This window comes from Cygnus olor, chromosome 3 (assembly GCF_009769625.2).
Source record: "Cygnus olor isolate bCygOlo1 chromosome 3, bCygOlo1.pri.v2, whole genome shotgun sequence".
NCBI lineage: Eukaryota > Metazoa > Chordata > Aves > Anseriformes > Anatidae > Cygnus > Cygnus olor.
The window spans coordinates 49,331,403-49,341,262 of NC_049171.1; the positions used below are offsets into that span (position 1 = coordinate 49,331,403).

The 9,860-nt window shown below is 43.2% G+C and overlaps 1 long non-coding RNA gene across 1 annotated transcript; it reads right to left on the reverse strand.

Annotated features, from left to right (window-relative positions):
* Positions 1–148: 148 nt before the first annotated feature.
* On the reverse strand, positions 149–4,259 carry LOC121068415. Its single transcript, XR_005818861.1, has 2 exons — positions 586–4,259; positions 149–440 (listed from the first exon to the last, which is right to left on the reverse strand). It is a non-coding gene; the product is annotated as an uncharacterized LOC121068415 (long non-coding RNA).
* Between the last annotated feature and the right edge of the window lie 5,601 nt (positions 4,260–9,860).

Below are 9,860 nucleotides of genomic sequence, written 5' to 3' on the forward strand. Positions count from 1 at the left end.
GCACGCCCAACGGTCGCGCCCCAACGGTCGCGCCCCGCCGCCAACCGTCCCTCGGCCACCCCCCCCCCCCCGATTCCTTTAACCCAAACTGAGGTAAAGGAAGCCATGAGGTGCCTAAAGCCTCCTGGGGCAGTCAGAAACAGGCACATGACGTAAAACACTATTATCATTCAATAAGGTAAAATATATGTCCCATGTAACACGACTGTCACTACTAACCCAATTTAGTTTTTTTTTCTAATAGTAAGGTTTCACATTTTCAAATAGTAAGTTTTTTTCCCCCCCCAGAGCACTTAATTTCCCTTCTCGGTTAGATCCAGGTCCCTGCGCTGAGGGACCAGCCACGCTCCAAAGCCTCCTTCCAGGCAAAATGACCCTGCGGTTCTGGGATGAAAGACATATTTCCAGCAGGCTGCGTGAGCTCTGACTGGGCTGCTCTCCTGAAAAACAGGAAGAAAAGAAAAAAACAGCCAAATCAATTCCATCTTACCATATGCATATTTTTTTTTTTTTTTTTTAGGAAGCACAGAAAAAGCTCCACAGAATAAAACCCAGAATTTTCTTCTTAAGTCCCTGGAAGCCAACCTTCCTCTTCCAGAACGTGCCCCAAATACTGCTGCTAGCACTGCCTGGCCGGACTCGGCTTCGTGGGGCTCTGGCACGCAGCAAGCACCACAACTGCTGCTCTGCACGGAGCAGATGTTCGTGCTACGTGGTGACAATCTGTCCCAGTGCAGACCTACAAAAAGCAGATGTTTGTCAGCCCCCTTGGCTCCAAGTGGCTCCTGAGCGGACCAGCAGTGAGCAAATACCACGTTACGCAGCCAGGAATCTGAAGAACAGGTCCAGGAGAGGATTCCTCCTCACAGCTACTGTGGTATATGCCCCTCATCTCACACAGGTTTAGAAGCATCGCTGTTTGACAAAGCTCTCTGTACATCTGTCTGCATCTGCAAAAGATTTTTAAAATACAGAGCCTGGAGTGTGCTGCTGCTACCTCCTTAGGGTACGTGAGCCAGTAAGTCCAAGGACTGATTTGTTTGTTTGCGGTAAGATTTTTTGTATTTGTTGTTTTTTACCTTAAAAATATCAACATTAAATTTAATCGACCTTGTTTTTCTCTGGAGAATGTTTTTCAGGTCGAAGTGGTACGTGCTTGAGTGCAGCACTGGTACTTTCACAAAGTGTTTCTTTCTCTGAAGAGTCACACTAGTTAAATAGTTATTTGCAAAGCCAAACAGCAACGAATAGTAAACACTCTGGCTAAATATTGCATTGCTGCTCTTCTGCCTGTTTTTAGTGTCTTGCCTCCTACAACAAGTAAATTCATTAGGTTTCAGCAGGAAGATCTTTTTTCAGTGTAAAGGTCAAGCAGGAAAATAAGAGAGAAGTCCCTTTCAGCAACATTTTTAAACCTAAAAAGATCCAGAGTTCTGCAGAATCTCTCGTAGACATTCCCGCACACGTTTCTCTCTATGCCTATGTCTTTACAAATATCATGACTTTACTGCCTGTATCAGAGTAAAGATAGGAAATTGGAAATCACTCCTATTGAAGTTAATACCAACTCCCGCATGTCTGCATTTCCAAAAGTTATTAATGTAATGTCTGCAATGCCAGCTCTCTTAAACACGTGGTGGTCACAGATTCACCTCCTTTCTTTCAAGCCTCAGAAGATGCACTACATGCTTTAAGGCTGCCTTCCCACTATCCTGTTACACCAGTGCTACACAAAGTAGTAACTGTGCTTTTAGCTGCTGTTACTCCTCACGGAGTTGTTTTTCACCAGAACCACCTAGAAACAGTTACAGAGGTCCTTCACTGGCTTTGTTCACAGACAATACACAGCTTTCTTTCACTTTTTTTCTGCGTGATAAACTCTCGTGCTACAGAAAATACAGGGAACATCTGAAGAAGAAATGGAAGATGTCTGTAATTAATATGGTGTCAAAACGAGACCATCCACATCCACGCTCTACTTAGAATATTAGGGATTTTATTAGCAGAAGGAACTGAAAGGAACTTGTGATCCCTTTCCTATAATATCTCTCGAAACCACCAGGGTGGGATGACTGAGGGTGTTCACAACATTATCTAGGATATTCCAGAGGTTTAAAATGTTGGTTTTTTAATCCCACAAGGGGAATATGCAGTGGCTCATCTCAAAAAAAAGAACTTTAGTTACAGGTTTAACCTCATTTCTGGCACTTGCAAACAAGTTGATGTTCAACAGAGGCATTCAATATTGCACAATCCTTGAGGAAGAAGTGATCTTAGCAACTCGTAATGGGAGAGGAGATGGCTTGCAAAATAATCTCCCTTGGTTTGTCATTCCCACTGGGAAAAATCTGGTGTCTACTGGTACAGACTGTTCCTGGCCTCCCCTTCTGTAAGTCAAATTACAGTGTCACCAAAATACGGCAAGTGTATGAGGAACATGCCTCTGATGTGAATTTACTGTATGTGTTCCGATGCATTCATACATGCTTGCCGAGCTTCAAATTACAGCTGAACCCCAAATACCAAAGTGGAGTGACCAGTAGATAACTGGTAGCATCACCAACACCTTTCCATAAACACAGCTCTATTTAAGAACTCATTACCTAATTTCTGACCCACCTGTTTCCCACTCCTTCTGACGTGGCTTGTAACCCACAGATGAGGTATTACAGGGAGCGCAGGAACTTCAGCTGTGTCAAGTAAGAAACACAGGTGGTCCAACTACTGCCACCAGCACTTAAGTACACAGGTAGAGTCCATCCCTGAGTGGTCTCCGATGCCTGTTTTTGTCACACTAAGGAAAGACAAACAAACCAAACAAACAAAAACACTGGAATCAGCCCTATGATAGCTTGAACATAACATTCTCCCCTCCTGTTTTGAAGTTACCTACCTCTGTTCCTTTCCAAGGAAAGCCAAGCAAGTGGCTCCTAGTTGTGCTCTGGACATCTGCAAGGATACGTTTATCTATGACCCTTCAGTGTGTGCTATTTCAGCTTCATATTTTCAAGAATTCTTCCTCCACAGTACTTTTTTGTCTGGAGTCATTTCAGCTGTACAGGTGATTAAAGGATATGAACAAAATCACGGAAACTTTCTTTACTGGTCCAACATGAGTAAACAGTCTTCTTGAATAATCAAAGATAAATCTGAAAATCAGAAAAGAAAGGTTAATGTGCAGGAAAGCAAGGAGAGCTTTCTGGGTCATTACTCCATCTAAACTCTTCAGGTTGACAGAAGCCCATTAGTCTAAAAGCAAGATGGCAATGAGAATTTATCTGAATATTGTTTCAGGACATGTAGACCTCGCCCCCTATGCAAAGCAGAAACTAAACTCTGTGACATCTTTAAGACAGAGTACTTCACGGGTTCCTTGTAAAAGTCAGAGAAGTCTGGTAGACATCTTAAGAAATACATCTTTTAGCAAAATCTGAATCTAAAGAGAGTTCCAATTAAACATAACATGGTACGCTCAAAATCCCCAGTCCCTAATTTTGTTTCAATTATTATTCTCTTAATATGTTTCCTCCTTTCCTGTGAGCGGAGGGATCACATATTAACTAGGGCACAGCATCAGGAAGCTTCCACGGGACACAGGGCTTAGTGGCAAGGTCTGGGCAATATTTTCTCCTGCTCCATGTGCTCCAAGGTTTTCAGCACAACTCCCAACCATTAAAGTGACCAGGAGAGTGACAGCTCTGCCTTGTGAACTCCACAGACAGCAGATTTGATTGCAACAGCAGTGTTGTCAGGGTTATAATATTGCTCCCTGCCAATCCATACTTAATTGGGGAACAAAAAAGGCATCCTTCGAATATGCATCATCTAGAATATCCTGCACTTCATACTAGAGAGATTTTGCTGGTTTGTACTTCTTACAGATTTTTATCCACAGGAGAACAGAAATAAAAGGTATTGGGAGGAAAATGCATCGAAGAGGGGGAAGCGAGCTCACAGTTTAATTCTGTAATCTTGTTAGACGTTAAAAAGTGAGTAAAAGTTATGCTGCATTAAACCTGAGTAAGGAAAACATACAAGTATCAAGAGGCTCTTTACACTATCAGAGACTGAGATAATATAAGCCAGAAGTTAAAATTTAAAGCCAGATTTACTGAAATGAGAAAAACAGGTCCATGTTCGTAGCGGAAAGTGTAAATAGTAATTGGAACCATGAACCAAAGAAACTGATGGATTGTCCAACCCGTGAAATTTTCTATCAAACATCATCAAATGAGATGTTTTTCTCTTCTGCAAGTAGGCAGCTACTCTCATATATATAGACCTTCCCTTACATATGGATATTCCATTACACAGAGAGGGATGTGTCAAAACAAGTTAGTACTAAAACAAATATGCAAGCCTAGGTCCTTCGCTATGCAAGTGATCAGCCATGCAAGTAGAGCCTTCTAGCTTGTGAATATATTTAGTGAGAAAACTGAAGAGAGGAAAGCTTTGTTGCCACTGATTGATTAGTTAAACTGATTGATTGGTAATGCTGGCAATGACCAAATTCCTGTTGCAGCTGCAATGCCAATATATGGAGCTAGCTCTGAGTGCTGGAGTTTCTCTGGGATCTCACTGGCAACCACTGTGGTTTCTTAACAGTGCAGAGCAAACATGGCAGGCAGCATATCATGTTAGCTTAAACTATTCAGCACAAATAACCGAGGACTGAGTCGAGAGAGATCTGACAGATTTAGATGAAGTGACTGAAGATGATACCAATACCAGCTGTCTGCTTCGTGGCCCTCTACTTGATGCCTCAGCGAATATATGGTCTGTGAAACAGGCTGGCTGAGGCACAGATTTCGTATTAGTTGGCCCTGTCTTTGCTGGCAGAAAGGTGGGTTGGACCCGAGTGCCAGTTATGTCTTAAACCGCTGCATTTTGGACTCCCAGCTCCTGTCTGTTGGTGGTCTGCAATAATGAGGATGTGGCAGCACAGATTTCAGAGCAGGAAGGACGCCAAGCACAAGCGCCTCGGGGATCTGGAGTGCGTACTGTGTGTGCTGTATGCTGAGAAAGAGCACCCAGGCTAACAAAGCAGACAAGCAGAAATTACGCTCTGCACATCAGCAGAAGCTACTTATTTCCTAATGTAAGATGACTTAAACGTAGTCGTGAAGAGCAGTGAAGCATAATGGTTTGAGAAAAACACTTCCTTCTTACAGGAAAAGTACTAGAAACGAGAGGCATATTTTGCATGTGTTTGACAAAAATCAGACAGAGGCTGTACGCAGATATGCAGCCAGGTAATGTCAGGTGCTCTCATGAATAATTCGCATTTAGAGGCAGAAATGTTAGGTAACTTTGCCAGCAGATTCAAAAGCTATTGCTACAGACAGTTAGAGAATCATTCCCCCCCCTGCACACCAATTAGGGGTACAAAATGCCACTGGTGAGTTTGTATTCTCTGCACTGACTGCATTTAGGCTATGAAGAGCCGAAGGAAAAAGAGGCTTGCTCAGCTGAATCTCCAAAGACACATCCAGGCATCCCTCAAGCCTGAAAATCCAATCTCAGGCTGACATTGGCCATGTAAACACTTTAAATCTTTAAAGTTTACTGCAGAACTGTGGCAGGTAAAATCCACAAATGGCTGGAAAGCAAATCCAAAATCTAAATACTGCAATTTCGTCCAAGCACAACCCCATAGAAAACCTCATACAAAGTCCTGTTGCAACAGCCATCGGTTCTTAAGAGATACAGAGCAGCCACTCTCATCAAGCAGTACTCCAGATGGGTTTTCCCGCACAGAAGTAGTACAAGTAAAGCAGGAGCAGATGAAGACGGTGCCAAAGAGATGCAGCACAGACGGCAAAGCTGCAGCACGGACTTTCCAGAAGTCCTACCAAGCGGCAGTCTGGTCTCTCCTTGCAGGCACACCACCACCCCTCGACGGCAGGGGCAGGAAAAATGGCACGCTTAGCCACAGTTCGTTGTTCTTCGGACAAATGCCGCTGTGAAAGTACTACATGAACTTTGACAACATGCTAGCAAAGCCGGTAACCTTACAGCGTTTCTGCTGTCTTTATGAGGGTACTTTGCTTTCCCTTTGACACAATTGCCTCTTAAATCTTGCAGTGGAAATGAACCGGCTTACACTGATTTTTTTGCAGTTGTTTTTCTCCCAGTTGACCCAGTTTGTCTTGTACTGGATGTGCTAACGCCTGCTACGTGTTGCAGGACCACAGCGAGGCAGGTATGCTCAGAAAGCTCTTGCCAAACCTTTAGGATTAACAGTTTATTTAGTATTCCTCCTACAGCCCGTCACGCTGGCCTGTGTGAGATTTCAAGCAGAAAGCGGCAATTATTTAGCATGCTGCCACTGTTACTTTTAAATTCGTTTGGCTGACTTGAGAGGGACTGAACTAGGTCTGCCCATGCTCAGGGACTTCCAGTCCTCCCAAGGCAATTATTTTAAGGTACTAAATATCGTTTCTGTTCAGAACAAATCACAGAGGGTACACAAGTGAAGTTTCCAAAGGATACCGTCAAAGCACACAAGGCTTAACATAAGCACTTGATTGCAAAAAAAACAATCCAAACCACTTGGTATTTTGACAACTGTAATACAAGCAAGTCAGGAAACTACGGGAGTGACTTTGTGCACCAACGATACATCTTATGCTTCTCTGAGATTCTCAAGTGTGCAAACACAAATCATCCCAGGTCCCTGACATAAACTAGGGTGAAGGGAAGAATCAAGTCCCCGACTCCTGTTGCTGATTCAATTCAGGTAGAGAAAATGGGCAGCACTGTGGAATGAAAGAAGCAAAATAATGAGGTTCTGGATTTTCTTTTTTTCTTTTTCTTTTCCTTTTCCTTTTTCTTTTTCTTTTTTTCTTTTTTTGAGAAATATCAAATTACGATCAATTTCAAGCACACAGAAAAGTGGGGACAAACTCAGCTGGTTTTGGCTTTGGCTATGTTACTGAAGTCCCTGTTCCAGCAGGCTGTGCCCCTTCCCTGGCAAAGTGCCCGCTTCTTCTGTTTCCTTTTGTGTGTCCACATAATTTCCTGATTATGCAAGTGCACAGCAAAAACAATTCATCTGAAAATGAAAATCAAGACAAAACACAAGACTGAGCTGGTACAGGAGGTTTTTGTCATCTGTCTGCCATTCCACAATGGAGAGCTGGATAGTCTGAGTTAGAGAGGACAATATTTGAGCATGAGGGTGAGCAAAAGCCTGAGCAGCAGAAGCAGGTGATGTTCCAGCTTTCTCCTGTACCCTCTTCCAGCACAACTCCTGCCGGACTGCTAACGTTCCTGTGAGATTCCCCATGGGTTTTCCGTGTTTACCAGGTTTTGTTATTTCAAAATTCCAGATTAAGCTATAAACTGTATCATGTTTTTTAGAAGAATTAGGCTACTTGTTAATCATCAGGAAAGATGGCAATCAGATGGCTGAGGGAAAGCTTCCAGATGGCAGCACCACGTTCAGAGACCCTCCTCCTTCCCAATATGCTTTTGAGCACCTTCCTCTTCTTTTCCTTCACACAGAGCTGCGCTGAGCCGAAGTGCTTTATCAGAGGCTTTGTTAGTCATTTGGAATGAAATTCTGGAATATGAAAAGTCTTCCCACTCTTGTGCCAATCCATAAGGTGCTTCTGTCTTGAGCATGCATAGATTCGGTCCTGAAGGGCAAAGGCAGCCATTTTAGCATCTGAGGGCATCAAAGCCCCCCAAGGGTTCAAGCCTGAGGGAGATGGTACCTCTCCCCTGTGCGATAGCACTCTTTCCCAGCCCAATATCTGTTTCTCTGTGGTCTTTCTGCAATTATCCTCTGAAGGGCTCAGATTCTCAAACTACAGCAGGGGTGAATGGTGTCATTCAATTGATGCACTCGAGGAAGCTGTCCAAAGGTTTAAAACAGGATGAGAAGCTATCAGCTATTTCATTTCAAGTGGAAAAGGGAGGTCGTTAAAGGGGCTTGGAGGTGCCCTGGCGATATTAAAGCGAACTGTTTGAGCATGGAGGCAGGCGGGCACCGAGATCCTCCCCAGAGCCTGGCTTCTCTGCCTGCACCAAGAGAAGTGCCTGCAAAGGGACTCTTCTCCTTCAGCTCTGTAGCATCTAAATGGAGCAGAGGAAAAGGAGCTGCCCTGAAGAAAAATATCCCTTCTGTTTGGAAAGCAAGTATGGTCAATTTTAATCACTAACAGGGTTAGTAATTGCATGTTATTTTTAGTGCTTATGGTGATTTGTAGACAACTAAGAAGCAGCATTCCCATACATTGCTTGAAATAAAATCTTCATCAGAATTTGCTAACACATTTGAAGGATCTGTCAAAATAACAGAAGCAACATTTGCATTTGCTGACAAGATTTCCCTCTTATGAAGATAGGGTTAATGTGCCTATCCACAGTTCTCGGCTCTTTTCAAGCGCAGTCATTTCATAGGAAACGCTGGGGACACCTGATAGGAAACATATCTGGTGGCTGAGCTTACCAGTTTTCCCAGATGCCATGAGGATGATAAAAAGAGGCAGTGAGTGTTGAAACATCTCAGCAATCAGTTTTCTTGCTAAAACTGAGTAATGCCATTTTTTTCTCTCAGTTAGAAAGATAATGGCCCTTTCTGCCTCCAAGTTCTGGACCAAATCCTTGTAAATAATTTAAAGGGAAGCCTGTTTCTACCAAGTTTCTAAAAATATGCAGGGAAACACTAGGTGAGATAACTCTGATAACTCTTAATTACACTGAACTAGATCCCACTTAGAAATCAAGTACATAATTATAACCTAAACTGTAGGAGCCACATCTTTAATCCTAGCTACCTGGTATAACAACATCAATGCTACCTATATGGATGTTAGTAGCACAATAATATGAAATCACTCCTCTGCTAGCAGGGAAATCATTTGGATTTGTAACAGTGCAGCTGAGAGCAAGTCAGAGCCTGATATTTATTGAGCTTATTCACATCCAGTGCAGCCGTTGACACCAGGGTAGCCATAAACCCTTGTGTTAACCAAATGAGCAAGACTTTCAAATGTATTTCTATTCATAATTTTACAGCTGCTACAGCTTCGTGATTGAAGTAGATAAATATTTATTTAAGGATTACTGTAGCAGGATTATAACATGTCTAGAGACAGATGTAATTTTTTTTTTTAGTATCAGACAAAATCCTTAAATCCTGAAATACTTCTTCTGCCAGAGCACGATCTGTAGTTTGCATCTTGATTTCACCACTGACTCAGCAGAAAGGTACTTCAGGGCAGCTTTTCCAAAAGCTCTTTACTGTTTTGAGAAACAACATTGCATCAACGTTTAACGAAGCTTGTATGTCCTGGAATGGCTGCATCGTTTTTTACAATCAGGCCTTGGGTTGCTAAGCCACTGGAGAGCTGCCAAAAAGCAGCTCTTCCTGGGTTCATGTCCATGCACTGAGTGGGGCGGCTCCACATCTCTGAAACACCCAAGGTGTTCTTGGGGCCTGAAAGCTTTCCCTGGTCTTGCAAATATCCTTGTGGTAGAGACGTTGCTTCATAGTGAAAACAATACTTTGGCTGAACATAACAAGTCACAGTAACACCAACCGTAGCGACGGATGCTCACTGCCAGAGGGACACTCATGGAGTGGACAAGCTTGGTGTGAGGACCTCAGGTGAGGCACACTCTTGTGCCTGAAGAAAGATGTCCTGACAGCACTCTCCAGACTATTCTTCCTCCCTGCATTTTGAAACGAGGAGAGGAGGAGAAGGAGAAGGAGAAGGAGAAGGAGAAGGAGAAGGAGAAGGAGAAGGAGAAGGAGAAGGAGAAGGAGAAGGAGAGAAGGAGAAGGAGAAGGAGAAGGAGAAGGAGAAGGAGAAGGAGAAGGAGAAGGAGAAGGAGGAGAAAGAGAAGGAGAA